The sequence below is a fragment of the Chlamydotis macqueenii genome, chromosome 2, assembly GCF_036417535.1.
Source record: "Chlamydotis macqueenii isolate bChlMac1 chromosome 2, bChlMac1.mat, whole genome shotgun sequence".
Taxonomy (NCBI): Eukaryota; Metazoa; Chordata; class Aves; order Otidiformes; family Otididae; genus Chlamydotis; species Chlamydotis macqueenii.
The window spans coordinates 110,536,389-110,550,305 of NC_141557.1; positions in this window are offsets into that span (position 1 = coordinate 110,536,389).

The following is a 13,917-nucleotide window of genomic DNA, read 5'->3' on the forward strand; positions in this document are numbered from 1 at the left end:
CACTTTTATAAAAACAGCTAGAAGTGATTTGTAACATAGATTAATAAGCAGAGAAAGCCACCTCTGTTTGCAAGTTATCTAAAAATCTCTCATTATTTTTGCAAGTTTATTAATTAAAACTATTTGTTCAGCAACTTATGTGATGGTGGAGTTGGCATCAGTAGTTTGTATTTAAAATCCAAGATGGGCAAGTTACACTAACACGCTGATGTTGGAAAACGGCTGAAACATTCAAGCCCTGTGCACCAGCCGTGACTGCTGATAGTGCCGTTAGCCCTGGAGAGAAACGCAGCGGCTGGTAAGTAGCTGAACCTCCCCCAGTGGCCCCAGGAGGTGATGGGAGTGCTGGGGTTTGTGCATTGACCTCTTCTTGGGTCTCTCCCAGCTGGCCCTGACTCCTTCTCAGCACTGCCAGGCTGCCTCTTGGCCATCGTTTGCTAGTTCTGTCACTTGGTTATGCGTTTTCCTCCAATCTGGTTTCTTCCTTTTAACCTTCATCTCCAGTGTTCTGCTACCAAGTGCTTCCTCCATAGCCCTTGTCAAGAGCTGAGAAGCTGCCTCTGCTTATCAGTATCTGCCTGCCTGTGTGTTGCAAAAAGAAGATGTGCTTGCACACGAAATACTAAGAAGGAATCGTTAGTTCTCTATTAAAAAAGTTATATCCGTGGAGATAGGTTAAGCTAGAATACCTAAGCATAAATTTTTGCTATGGGAAAAACAAATTTTGGTCCAGAAATATTTTTAACGTAGAAGAAGTGCTATCATGTTTATAAAAAATTGCCAGAGGAAAAGTTAAGTTCTCCCTGAACTCTCAGAATACTCCCATCACTAAGGTTTTTTTTTGTTATGAGTATAGGTGCTACCTGCACAGTCTGAGGATACAGGCAAATGCCCTAGTTGTGTTTCAGTCATGCTGCTGTTCATTACAAAATCCTCAGGACTCTGGAGAAGCTGCTGGCATGATCGCACTGTAACCCAGTTCTGGCTCAGTTTTCACTGGCTAGCAAAGTATTTAACATCCTTGCGTTAACCTGGCTCCCTTGACTGAAGTGATTTACCAAACTCCCCAAACTCTTGACATCTCAGCTGATCTACTGTGAAAGACTATAGCCCAGATTTATTACCCTGTATTATTTAGATATATTTTTAACAGCCTTTTCAAGAATTGGTGCTGTCCGACAGTGAGTAATAGTGCACATACAAACACTGAGTTAGGTCACTGTTAACATAGTTTTAAGTCTGCAGGCTGAGATAGAGTATTGGTTTCCATACCAGCCCAAATGGTTTATACAGAAGTAGCAACATGGTTTCAATTAAACAATAATTTTTATTAATGACACAATGGTAAAGGTTATTGGATTTCAGTAGGAGGAATAGCCTTTGATAAGATTTAACAGGTTTTCTTTCTGAACAAGAACATGTTCATGTGGATGCAATAAAACAGGATTGTATGTGTAGTGAGAAAGGAGAATCAGTAATAATGTAAGTAGATCACCAATTAATGCCTTGTTTCATTAACATATTTCAGTCCCTCAAATTTATCTCTCCATTAGAAAAGAGAGAAAAGGAGAAAAAGAAAAGAAAGCAACAACCAACTTCTGGCCATAACCTAGCTAGAAATCAGACCTTGTTACATAAAACAACACAGAATTGTCAGCGGTAGCTGACAATTAAAATCTTAATAATCAATAAAAGCTCAGTGGGGCTTTTTCTTTTTCCTTTTTTTTTTTTCCCCTTTCTTCTAAAGCAAATACCTCAAACTTCCCCCAGAAAAATCCTTTTTCTCTCACTTCTCCAGGACTGTCAATAGCAATACTGCAGTGCTTTATCTAGGCTGCTTAATTACTGCTTTTCTCCACCAAGGATGAGTCAAGGGTTCAGTTTGCGCCCGCAAGCAGCGAACAAGATGCACAGCATGTGCAGGCACAACCTGAGAGAATAAATGGGGTCTGACTGCCACGGGCAAAAGTCTGACGTGGAAGAGTAGACTGGTATCTATTTTATTCCAGATGCCAGGCTTCCTGTTTACCACTGCTAAAATCTTCAGAGCAGAGGCGTCTAAGTGAGTGCACTAGAAAATACCATCTACCCTTTAGCTTTCACTGTAAGCATGGAGACAGACGGACACCCTGAAGCTCCAACACAGGCAGGAGTGATGGGGTGAAATGGCATTGAAGTTTGGGTGGGGAAAGTAGACTACTAGAAAGGATCTGACTGGACCACAGGATAATTTGGGAACTGGATGAGCATGGCTTCTATCTATCCACTGGTTAGTTGTTTATCTACATTTTAATCAGGTAGAGACAAAGGAGCCACAGTACTGCTTTTAAAGTTTTTTTCTCCATCATTGTTCTTTTTAAATTACATTGCAATGAGACAGAAATCCTTTTTGGTGAAAGTATCAAAACAGATGCAAACTAAACAAGTGTCAAAATCACTATTAAAATCTCAGTGTGTGAGGTTTCCTTTGCCCTCCTCTGCACAAAGGAGTTTTTTTAAGTATTAATTTTTCCTTTCCCCTTTCCCCTTTCTCCCTAGGACAAGTTCTGGTGAGGACACGTAACTGATACTCTCAGACCAGAAGGTAAAAATGGGGAGAGATTGTTTGGCTTTAGAGAAGCAGTCGGTTCCACACTAGGCTTCATGACTAAAGCAAAAAATGGCAAATAAAAAGTGAATGTTCAGCATAAACTTTATTTTCATGAAGTTTAAATGAACTGCAGCTTTGAAGAAAACATAATCCACAAGCCAGGATATAGTTATTCCCAAACAATTGGAAGAACCATCACAGTATTTACTGAAATATCTAAATATCTTGAGACAAATCATGGTTTGTTTTGTTTTTTTTAAAATTTTCTGTGAACTGTGAAAGACAACACGTTGCAATACCCACCATCACATAGGATAAGACAGTGCAATACCATCGCATACCCTAGGATTGCTCTTTGTTCATCTCCACTCGTAAGACCTGGCACACTGCTGACACATCCTCCTCGACCTGTCTGGGAGCAGGCTGAGGCCACGCCATGCAGCTCCCATTTTGTTGCCATAAATTAAATCAGCCATTGGTAAAGGACCAGGACTTCATAACGTGACCATCAGTTCTGGTAAGGGTTAGAGCTAGTGATCACTTTGCAAATGGAGGTGACTCAGTACAGGGTGCAGCGCAGCTCCCTTTGCACCTCTGAGCAGCATGGAAGCCTGCAATAGGGTCTTACAAAAAACAACCTGTAAAGACCTGGCAAATGAGCCTTTCTGAGGTGTGCCACACGAGTCACCAGAGGCAGCTCCGTCAGGATAAATCCCCAATGAGTTAATATGATACTTCTGAAACACCATGAAACAGCCTTCCTCCCTCATTCCTGAAGCATGCTTTAGGTCTCTGAGAGGTGTAGCGTGTTTTTACTTGACTGACTTTACAACCAAAATTCATTTTAAAGAAATGCAATTTGGTCTCAGAGGCTAATAGAACCTATTATTTAAAATACTTATAGAGTCTCTATTAAAACAGCATCAGACAACCTCACAGCCCTTAATGTATTTCTCTCTAATATGCCTTGGGTACAGAGCGTGACTCTCTTCCTGTCACTAGAGATATAGCCTCAGATGAAGTGTACAAAGACCAGATTTATTTTTTTTTTTAAAAGGGAGAAAAATATAGGCACCAGTACGCAGTGATGACAGCACGCAGATGTCTGCCTCTAAGTGATGTTTCCAAACCACACAAGTAGCCTACTGTGGAACAGAGCCTTGAACACTTGTCCTCCAACAGGAGATCCATCCCTCATCTTTAACAGAGCCTCTCTCTGCATGCGAGACACTGAAGTGCTAATCTATTTCACTATCTTTCAGACTCATCGCACACAACATTGCAGGAAATAACTCAGCGAAAGCTTAAGACTTTCCTATGACCTCCCTGCAGAATATTTAAGGAGACAAGCGATACTGGACAGTTGATGGCATTCTGTTTCAACTGAGGAAGTTAAAATGAGAATGGGTAAAGTCTGACACTGCTTATTAGTTTACTGTGGTAGCACAGCAGAAGGTGATGATAGTAGCAGCTCTTCGGGTTTTGAAAACTTAAATCTGTCTGCTGGCACTGCTAACTTAAATAACACTGCAGGCTGCCTCACTGCTTGAGAATGCAGCAGGACAGTTCTTGTCCTTGTGTCTGTCTTTACAACGTGTACAGCATCTGAAGCATCAGCCGGCACAGTTTTGGTATCTACGAGCTCCCAGTGTTGCAGCAGTGCTATGCCTCGGTAGCCCTCTGGCTGGTCCATGCTTGTCACTGACAATCTAGGAGGAGAGGGAAAGGGGTAAATGATAAGCTATTGAAAATTAGCAGCTTCTGGCCATCACCAGTTTGCAGGTCAGCTGCCAGCACGACCCCCAGCAAGCCCCAGGAGTTACCCATAGAGCAAAGGAAGCCAACTGGATTGCAGGTTGCACCATCACTGGTGTCATCAGGAAGGCACTATTGAAGATGGCAGGAAAAGGAAAGCAACAAGTCGCTGAAGTTACTGTTGCATTTGTCTTTGCAGTTTGGGGTTGTTGAATATGAGCAAAGAGGAACCACAAAATATTGCAATTGCACCAGCAGCAGTTGGTAGCACTCAGATCTTCCCATGTATAGCTGGCACTGACTTCACTGTAACTCATCACTGCCTCCGTAAGAGCTCTGTGCAGCTCTGCTAGCACTACCCTAGCCAAATGGAGACAGGGAAATAAAAGTCTTTCCTTCCCTCAAATGGGACAATCTTGTACAATGGCTAAAACAAGCAGCCACCTTGGTTCCTCGCTCCCTTTCCATGCATCTGTTCTCTCCCTGAGAAGCTGGACCACCCCAAGACGACAGCAGGCATTTCCTCCTGGCTTGGCACACGCATCCATCCTGCATTGCTGCCTCTGCCTGATGAATCCGTGGATCCAGGGGAGCAGAGGGACCTGAAGTCAAGGGAAGCTGACACATTCAAAGTAATTATATTTGTAAAGCAATATTAAGATAATGTTTACTATATCTTTTATTTCACTGGAAAATTAATCCAGTCCTCTGCTCAAATAAACATTATATGCTGCCTAACGATTCACTAGCAGGTTGAATTACTTCTCATATAGGCAACAGATTTCTCGACAGCAATGTTTTCCAGCAAGCCGTATTAGGTATATATTCAAAGTGTTCTGTAGAATATCTTGTTTTATTTTACAGTTGTAGATAAATCTTATGGGCAATTTAGGCAAATATACTTTAAGTAATTCTACCACCTTGAAAAGGATAGAACTATGTGTTTCAGCAAAACTGCTAAAGAAGGTGAACACAAATATTTTGTTTAATCTCAGACTAGAGAAATGATTGGGTGGGAGACAAGAATCAGATTTGGATCAAGGATAGTTCCTTTACTTAGAACTGCCATTTTACAATTCAGTCTCTGACTGAGGTAGAAATCTTCACCCCACCGGAGTTCAGAAATTACCAGATACTTCAGTAGATTCAAGATGTCAAAACATCAGGAAATTAAGACATAAGTTATTCAAATTATTTAAAGTGAGTTGTGGATTCCTCTGAACAGTTGGAATGCTTATAAGTTGCAGGAAAAAAAAATAAAGATTACCCCTAAATATCTTTAGACAGTCCTAAAACGTTTCTTCTTTAACACAAAAATGGAATGCACATAGCAATGTGGGGATGGAGAAGGTTTTTGTCAGCAGGAGCTTCAAGTGGTCTGGGTGGCATTGGTAAGTAATACACCCGTTTCAGACGATGCTGATCAATGTTCTGTACCATGACACTGGATTGCCTAATCTTTTTTGCTTTCCTTCCTACCACATGAGATGGTAGATTATTTGTATTAGATATATACATAGTAAATGGGAACAATATGCAGTATTCAGCCTTTTCTTTAAAAGTCTGTGTTTGATGAACATAGAGAGTAGTTAGTCTTCGTGACTGAAATAGAAATTAATGCACTGTTTTTACCATTTTAAAATACAGGAGCGTTAGCAGGTCTTGTTCTACCAAGAAGAGTCCTGAGAATTGCTCTGTTTCTCTGTCAAAGGCTAGAACTTGATCAGCTTTTGTTTAAATGAATAATTATTTTACAGTACAGAGTGTAAGCAATTATGTAACACATGCTGGAACTGCATACTGCGAAAACACAGCATATATAGATCGTCATGTTTATGTACAACTAAAATACATTGCTTCTACATAGCCCAAAGAACTAAGCCTCACACTGAAAACTGAAATTCTGGTGCAACACATGGAGTAACATATGCACTCAGGGTAAAACAGGTGTCCTTGATGGAGAAGGTAATGAGGAAATAGCTGATCTCATCCCAGCCGTGATTTAAAGGCAGAAGCATGGTAACAAGAGCTGTTTGAAGTGGGAGCTTAGACTGAAACCTGCCACAAGCTACCAAAATAAGACAAAAGAAAGAAAAGAAGAAACCCCAAGTAGTAACTGAAGGCAATTCCAAGGAGCCCACCTGCAGCACACAAAAGCTGGGGGCACCTCAAAAGGAGAGAGGAGCTCCCACCACCAGCACCACGTTAGATGTCAGGCACATGGGAAGGGGCCCGAGCTAAGGCAGGAATGATTCCCATGGTGGGGAGGTCCTTACTGCCGAGTCACTGCTTTCAGGTCCCCTGCCACTGTGGCTGGTGTGTCCTTGTGTCCTGAGTGGGCATTGCCCCTCCAGAGACTGGTGGAGCATTTCCTACAATTGCAGGCTGTGGCACAGACACTCTGCTTCAGCAGGAGCAAGGATACTGGCAGCAGCAGCAGCCTCAGCACCACTCAGGTCACCCTGCAGCACAGTCCAGTGCCCTTGGGACCAGAAACACGGCAGAACCATTTCCTCCTCCTCCATCTGTGTCACACATACCACATTAGTACCAGCTGTTACATTTACACATCTAAAACTGGAGCCAGCCTGAAACAGGACAGCCCACAACACCAAATCTTCCATTTTGGTGATGCTTCTCTGTGTCATCTGCATAAATGATGGTGGTGGAACAATGACGGTGGTGGAACAGGTTGCCCAGAGAGGTGGTTGATGTCCCATCCCTGAAACATTCAAGGCCCGGTTGGACGGGGCTCTGAGCAACCTGATCTGGTGGGAGATGTCCCCCTGTCCTTGCAGGGGGATTAGACTAGGTGACCTTTAAAGGTCCCTTTCAACCCAAACTACTCTGTGATTCTAAATTGAAGACTACAGGGAGTACTTGTACCCTTTCTGTCTGATCTTTCACCATCCTTCATAGATGCTGGTTATTCAAGTGCTGCTCTGCGAGGCCCTGGCACGTGCATACTGGTAATTTGCTGCAATCCAATTTTGTGTTGGCTCCACTTTCCATTTGCAGTAAGTCAGCGGTACACTTAGTTATTCTGAGTAGGATTACAGCAGCTCAGAGACTTTGTGCTGGCTCAGTATCCCCATTGCAACAGGGGCTTACAAGCAGCAGACTAACCGCTGCCTGCGTGACCTAGCCCACAGCCTGAACCAGCTTGAAGAGGTGATGTTGAGCATCCCACCCCACAGCAACAGGCTGAGTCATGAAAGCATCCTAGGGATAAAGGGAAGTGGTGCAGCAAGCACTGTCCCTGCTGCAGGGTGTTCACTACCCAGAAAAAGGGTATAAGCTAAGAAATGCAGTAGGATACAGAAGTATAATGGAAGAGGTAGAAGTGTGGGACCCCATGCCAAACTAGATAAATTGAGTGAAGGCAGAATAAAACAGGAGAAGCACAGAAAACAAACAGCAATGGGAAAAGGCAGTCTTAAAGGAAGGTCTAGTGATGGGGTAATGAAGAAACTTTGCAGATTCTACAAAGATGTGCTGCTGACAATGGGAAAAGGAGATGTACTTTCCATTTTTGAGCAGCAGATTTAACTATTCAAGTCTATATCCTGGATTTTATATCCAGCTAGGGAGACCTGATTTTAAGCACCTTCTTCACAAGCAGTACTACCTGCTTTCTATGCACAAAAAAAAAATATTGGTCAGTTAAGCAATGGCTCTCACTTCTTGTTCTTAAAAGCCACTGCAAGTCCTTCAGCCAACAAGATGGGTGGGTGTGGTGTGTAGGACAAGCCAGGAGAAAAGGTGATGTGCAGGTATATCAAGGAATAGATGCTTGGATCTTGCCCTCAGTGAACACTAAGACATGGAGAGGGGAGGAAAGAAATAAAATAAAATAAAATACATACTGCCATGAGAGTGCCCAGCTCTTCTCAGATGAATGGTTTTCCTCAAAGCTTAAGCTTCTGAAATTATGAGGTAGGTTTGCATCACTTTTTATACCTTTTAAGTTTTTCTTGTGACAGCAAAAGCAAGCTTAAAAAAATCCCATGAGTGATAAAGACTCCATATGGAAGACAAGATAAAATGCCCTGAAATATATCTCTAAAATATCATCTTTTTAAGCCAGGCTCAAGATTTTTGGGGGTTTTAACTGACAATGTTATCAGCCATAAAAAAGAAATGATGTATTTATAAATCCCATCTTTATAAAGGGTTTCATAACAGTACCCAAAGGCTTTCAGTTTTTTAGGCTGAAATTATATTGTTTGCCTTCAAACAACCATTTTCTGTCACTTTACGTATAGAATTAGTAGATGGAGAAATTTCAAGTACTAGTCTCAGAGTCTGTTTGGGGACTTTCAATAAAGCCAATGAAAAGCAAAAATATGTCTTCCACAAAGTTAGACCTGAGAGAAGAAAACCTTGTTGCCAGTAGAGCTTCAGAGCCTCACTGGAGCCACCTCATCCTCCCTCTCAGCCAGCTCTGGTCCCTGCTCAGGCTGTGTTTTCCACAGGTCATCAAATGCAAGGAGGTGGCACTGCCTGGGATAAGAGTCAAGAACCAAGTCCATAGATTTTATTCAGATAAAAGAACTAATTATTCTGTGAAGTAGCATGCTCAGATCAAGCTATTGTATTTGGAGACAGAGTATTAAAAAAAAAAAAAAAAACAGATCCACTTTTTTCATGTGCAGAAAAATCTGCGTCAGTTAAATCGCAAACAGAATCCTGGTCAATTGCTAATAACAACCTTTGTCATGCACAAGGTTGTTTTTTTGATTTGGTCTAAACTAACATCAGCTAAGATCTCTGTGTCACCAACAGCATTGCCTCAACCAGAGCCTGAGCAGGATTTAACCTCAAATCAACTTAATTCTGAAAAATACTTATGAACTAACCAGCATTGAAAGCTTAGTCCTCTACCTAAAGAAGATTTATCTTGGAAAACCCTCAACAGGTCTTCAACTCTGGTTCACTACTCACAAGTAAAGCTGAGCAGCTTCTTTGACTAGAAAAGGTATAAATCAAATTTCTCAAACTTTACATGTGTATTAGAAATCCAGTAGAACTGCATTTGATGCATTTACTTGGTAGATGTATCACCATTTCAAGCATATTCAACATTATTTTATTCTTCTTCAACAGCATAAAAGTTGAACCAAGCACTTACCAGCAGATAATAAAAGCTGGATTTCTGGCAAAGAGGTATATAAGCTACCACTGCATACAGGTGATCGCGTCTCCTCTTTACATTAAGAAACTGAAGGCTGAAAGGCTAGCAAACCTCCAGGTAGCAATTTACTGGGTGTTTCATTTTGAAGACAGAATTATTTAAGTAGTATGTCCATTTTAAAAAGCAAGATTTGTTTTTCCACCTCTTATCCAAATACTGAAATTCAGGAAGAGAAACTAAGATTTCACATCTTGAAACTTGGGAAAAAAAAACTCCAAGCCATTTCCAAAAGCAGCTGTCAGAATATTTTCAGCAGATCTTAGAAGCAGTTTTTTATTTATAAGGTTAGAAGTCAATCTCCAGAATGGAAAAGAACAGAAAAAGCCCTAGGTAGACATTCAATATCTAAAATATTTTAATTTTTAGAAAGTACTTTATTTCTCTCCTATGAGTGTGAAAAGTATGTATGCTTTTTAGAGTATCTTTGTGAGACTTGCTCAATGTTTCTTCTGCACAGGTCAGTGACCAAAAGCCATAGTAGAAAGCCAGCTTCAGAGGTGTTAAGCCTACATAGTCCCTGGATTTAAGCCCATCTAGCAGTGCTTTTGAGAAGGAAACTGTACAATTCAATTACATTAAGTTGCTTAGGATTTATGGGCCCCTAGATGTGTCCTTCTGGCTTTAACTCTGAATAGCCATTCCTACAAAGAGCATATTTACCAGAGTTTAAATATTCTCAGAGAGATGGCTTTTGGAATGGGGGTACTTGCCAAACAGAGTGTCTTTCAGTCCTGTGTCTGCTTTTAGTTTCGTAACAACGCAAGGAGAAAAAAATGGAAGATTTCCTAAAAGAAAAATCCATAATTTTGGTCTGACCCACTTCATCAGCACTCCAGGGTACCATAAGCAAGCCCTGCTCTTGGCCAAGTGACTGTAGCCCTTCAGCTGGGTGTCAGGGCACTGATGGAGGAGTGGGACTGTGCAAGAAATCACTTCAAGTCCAAGTAAGGGAAAGGGATTTGTCTCATGGGCATTTTAAAAAATTTTTTTAATTGTTTTTAAATCAGAGATTACAAGGAACAAGAGCAAGTTTTGTTAAGTGTTTTGAATTGAGGGATTATTCTATTCTTCCTGCATAAAGAGAAACAATATATGGCTTCTATTTTATGGTATACAAGATGAGTGAATAGGGCCAGACTATTGTAGGGCTCCAACTTGACGCTACCACCTTTCTGCTGGCTCTGGTGTGCCACTAGAAGAGGCTGGCATCTTCCTGACATGAAGTGTAGGCAAACGAGGTGGTGTATCCGTGTATCTGCTCTGTTCTGCATATGTAGAAAGTATAAGACTATACAAAAGGAAAGCCAGCTGGACTAAGCAATATAATCTTTATTTATTGTAACTTAACCCACAGCTCTTGCTCTGTTGCATCTAACCTCCCAGAAATACAACATCCAGAAGGAAGAATTCCCCCAGCTGTTCAGATGGCAAAGGCCCAGCTGAGGTTTAGTGCCTAACAGCAGCTAGTAACAGAGGATTCAGGACAAGGTATTCACAGAACACTCCTACCTTTGGCTCTTGCATTCTGTTTATTAGAACAGTTTAACAAACATCCAATTAAAACCAGCCAAGAAGCAGGGAGATGCTGTTGTCAAAGCCTTCTCTCAACTTACTTGGAAAACAATAATCGCTTCAGTGCAATTCAGCATTTAGTTCTTTCGAGAATAGAGAGGCAGAGGAAAAAAGAAAGAAAGAAAAAAAAAAAAATCACAGCTAGTGGGTAATATTTAACGCAAGTTCTCTCCCACCCCAGTGTTGCACCATTGTTTCAATAACTCAAGTTACATTAAACTAAACTCAATTAGACTAAAACACCAGATTGCACTTATCTTCTGCATAAGTTACTAGTGCTTATAAAGCAAATTACTCTATGGGAAAATAATACGCAAGCTAGACACCATAAAGAGAAAAAAGAAATCATAGAAAAAAAAAAAAAAAACAGTAAATGCAGGGATCGTAAAGAATGAATCAAACTCAGTTCTGGATTTCATAGTGTAATTTCCCTACAGTAGCCATAAAGAAGGACAATTAATCTATTTCAGCAGTACTAAGTTATTTTCATTTCAGAAATTGTCTCCCACTTGCCCTACGCACATCAGAAGTGTCTAATAATCAAATATATTTCAATTAGTTTGAATAAAAAAAAACCACCAGGAAACAAAATCATGGGTCCCCATGGCTAAAGTAGAGCACCAACAAAATTCAAGACTTATTATATGTTCTCCATCATAAGGCTGAAAATACGCTGTTATGATTTTGAACAGCGTTATGGAAGCTTATTTTGACTTGATTGTCACTAGAGACTAAAGAGCTGAATATTATATTTGGTAGATATTTGGCTTTAAGCACTATTCTAAATTGTCAAGATTAATCACAATGATACAACTTAAGTATTTATTTTAACTTACAGTACCAAGCCTAGTGTACTCTACTCCCAAGATGAGTGAAATTCATTGCCCTACAATCATCACAATAATCCTAGAACAGAATTGAACTGAAACAGGAACCTGTACATATTAAAAACCTAAACATTTATGAGCGCAGGTTCACCACACATTTGCTACACTCCAGTGCCATCTGTCTATAAAAAGATAATTAACATCTTCAATAAGAACAAATATGGCTTGTTGTAAAGTGTACTTGGTCCTAGGCCATTGAACCCACTTAAGTTCTTAAGATGAATGACACTGCTGATCCTTTTCTGAGTTTAGAAATCATTAAGAAACACTGTTTCCTCAGTGTGTATTTAAAGCAAACTTTTGTGGAAAACAAATTAATCCAGAATGTGCTGATACAGAGATGTGCTATGGAAGTCTCACTCTTAACTACTCCCCCAAATTAACCTTGAGGTCTTCTTTTAGCATTGAGCAATTCAGCTGCTTTTGGAAGACCTCAGAGAAGCTGGAAATAACTACTCTCAAATTTGCATTTAGAAGACCATTTGGGGACAGCCTTTTGAAAGTCCACAACCTTCGGTGGAGTGACAGGAAAATAAACGCTGTGCCAAGCGCTGCCGCACAAGGGACCTGACACGGACCCGGGTGCAGAGCACAAAGCTGGTTCATTAAATGCAGGGCATTCCCTTTCCGCCCACGCGGTGCCTGTCCGGTGGGTTTTGTTTACTCCCCTCCCTATGAAGAGGGCATAAATACAGGTTGGATTTTTTTTTAGGTTTTTTTTTTAGGTTTTTTTTAAGTCTGGTAACAACTGGACAAATCTAAACCATTTAACAGAGTGTCCTAGCCCCTCTGCCCCGAGGTGTATTCCCCACACACCATATGCTTAAGGCTGCTGCTTTTTCTTTTTTTTTTTTTTGGGGGGGGGGGGGGGGGCGGGTGTGAGCTACTTGATCACATGCTTTTTTTTTTTTTTTTTAAATCCACACTTTTTTTTTTAAATGCACACTTTTTTCAAGGAAAGGCGGAGCTTTCAGAAGGCTGAATATCGTTTTTCAGGGAGCAATTAGAGCAGAAAAGGGAAGCAAGACATTTTCCAAGTGTCCGACCGCCTTTCACCGCATCTGTCACCCCCTCCTCTACGGATGCCTGAGCCGGCTGCCAGCTCTGAGGAGCTGGAGGCAGCCACATCCCTTCCCAGCAGCAGCTGTTTTTCCAGTAGTGCCATCTACTGGTTTCCCTCTGCCGTGAGGGAAAACCCTTTCCCCATCCCGCAGACAGGGCAAGCTGGGCTGGCAGGCACAGCCCAGCGAGAAACGGGGAAAGCAAGGAGACTTCTGCCCCAGCAGCGGTGGTTCAAAACCCTTCGTTCTCTTCTTGCCGTAAATGAATCCGGTTCTGGTTTATCCGGTTTTTTTTACTAACTCACACATACAAGCGAGACTACAACAGAATTTCACTTTAGAAAAAGGCTGTGGTGCCCTGTTTCCTCCTCAAGGCATTTTACAAAACCAATTCTTTATGGATTCCTCTTCTTTTCTTTATCAAAAAAAAATTTAGTGTTATACCTCATTTTATTGCAAAAAATACTGTTTCTGCAAGTCAGGCAAAACAATTTTCTCATTAAGTAGCTGCCAGTCAAACTAAAGCACATATTTCACAAAAATGCATTAACAACTAAAATCATCTCCCATTGATGGACATGCAGTGAATGATTGTGCTGCAGTTGTGATTTGGAGTCTTAGGTCAGAGCAGCTGCAGGCATTAGGCAGAGGAGGTGACTTTAGGTAGTACTCAGAGAGGAGGAGGAGGGAGCAAAGTGAGCCTCCAGAAGCAGAGGGGTGGGAACAGGGCAGGAAGAAATGCAGCGAAGGTGGAATGGTGCATTTAGGCACCAAAAGCTATCTGGCAACAAATTTGTAATCAATGTGTGACTTCAGAGGGACCTGATCCTGTAAACCAGAGCTCATTTGTCTTTATAT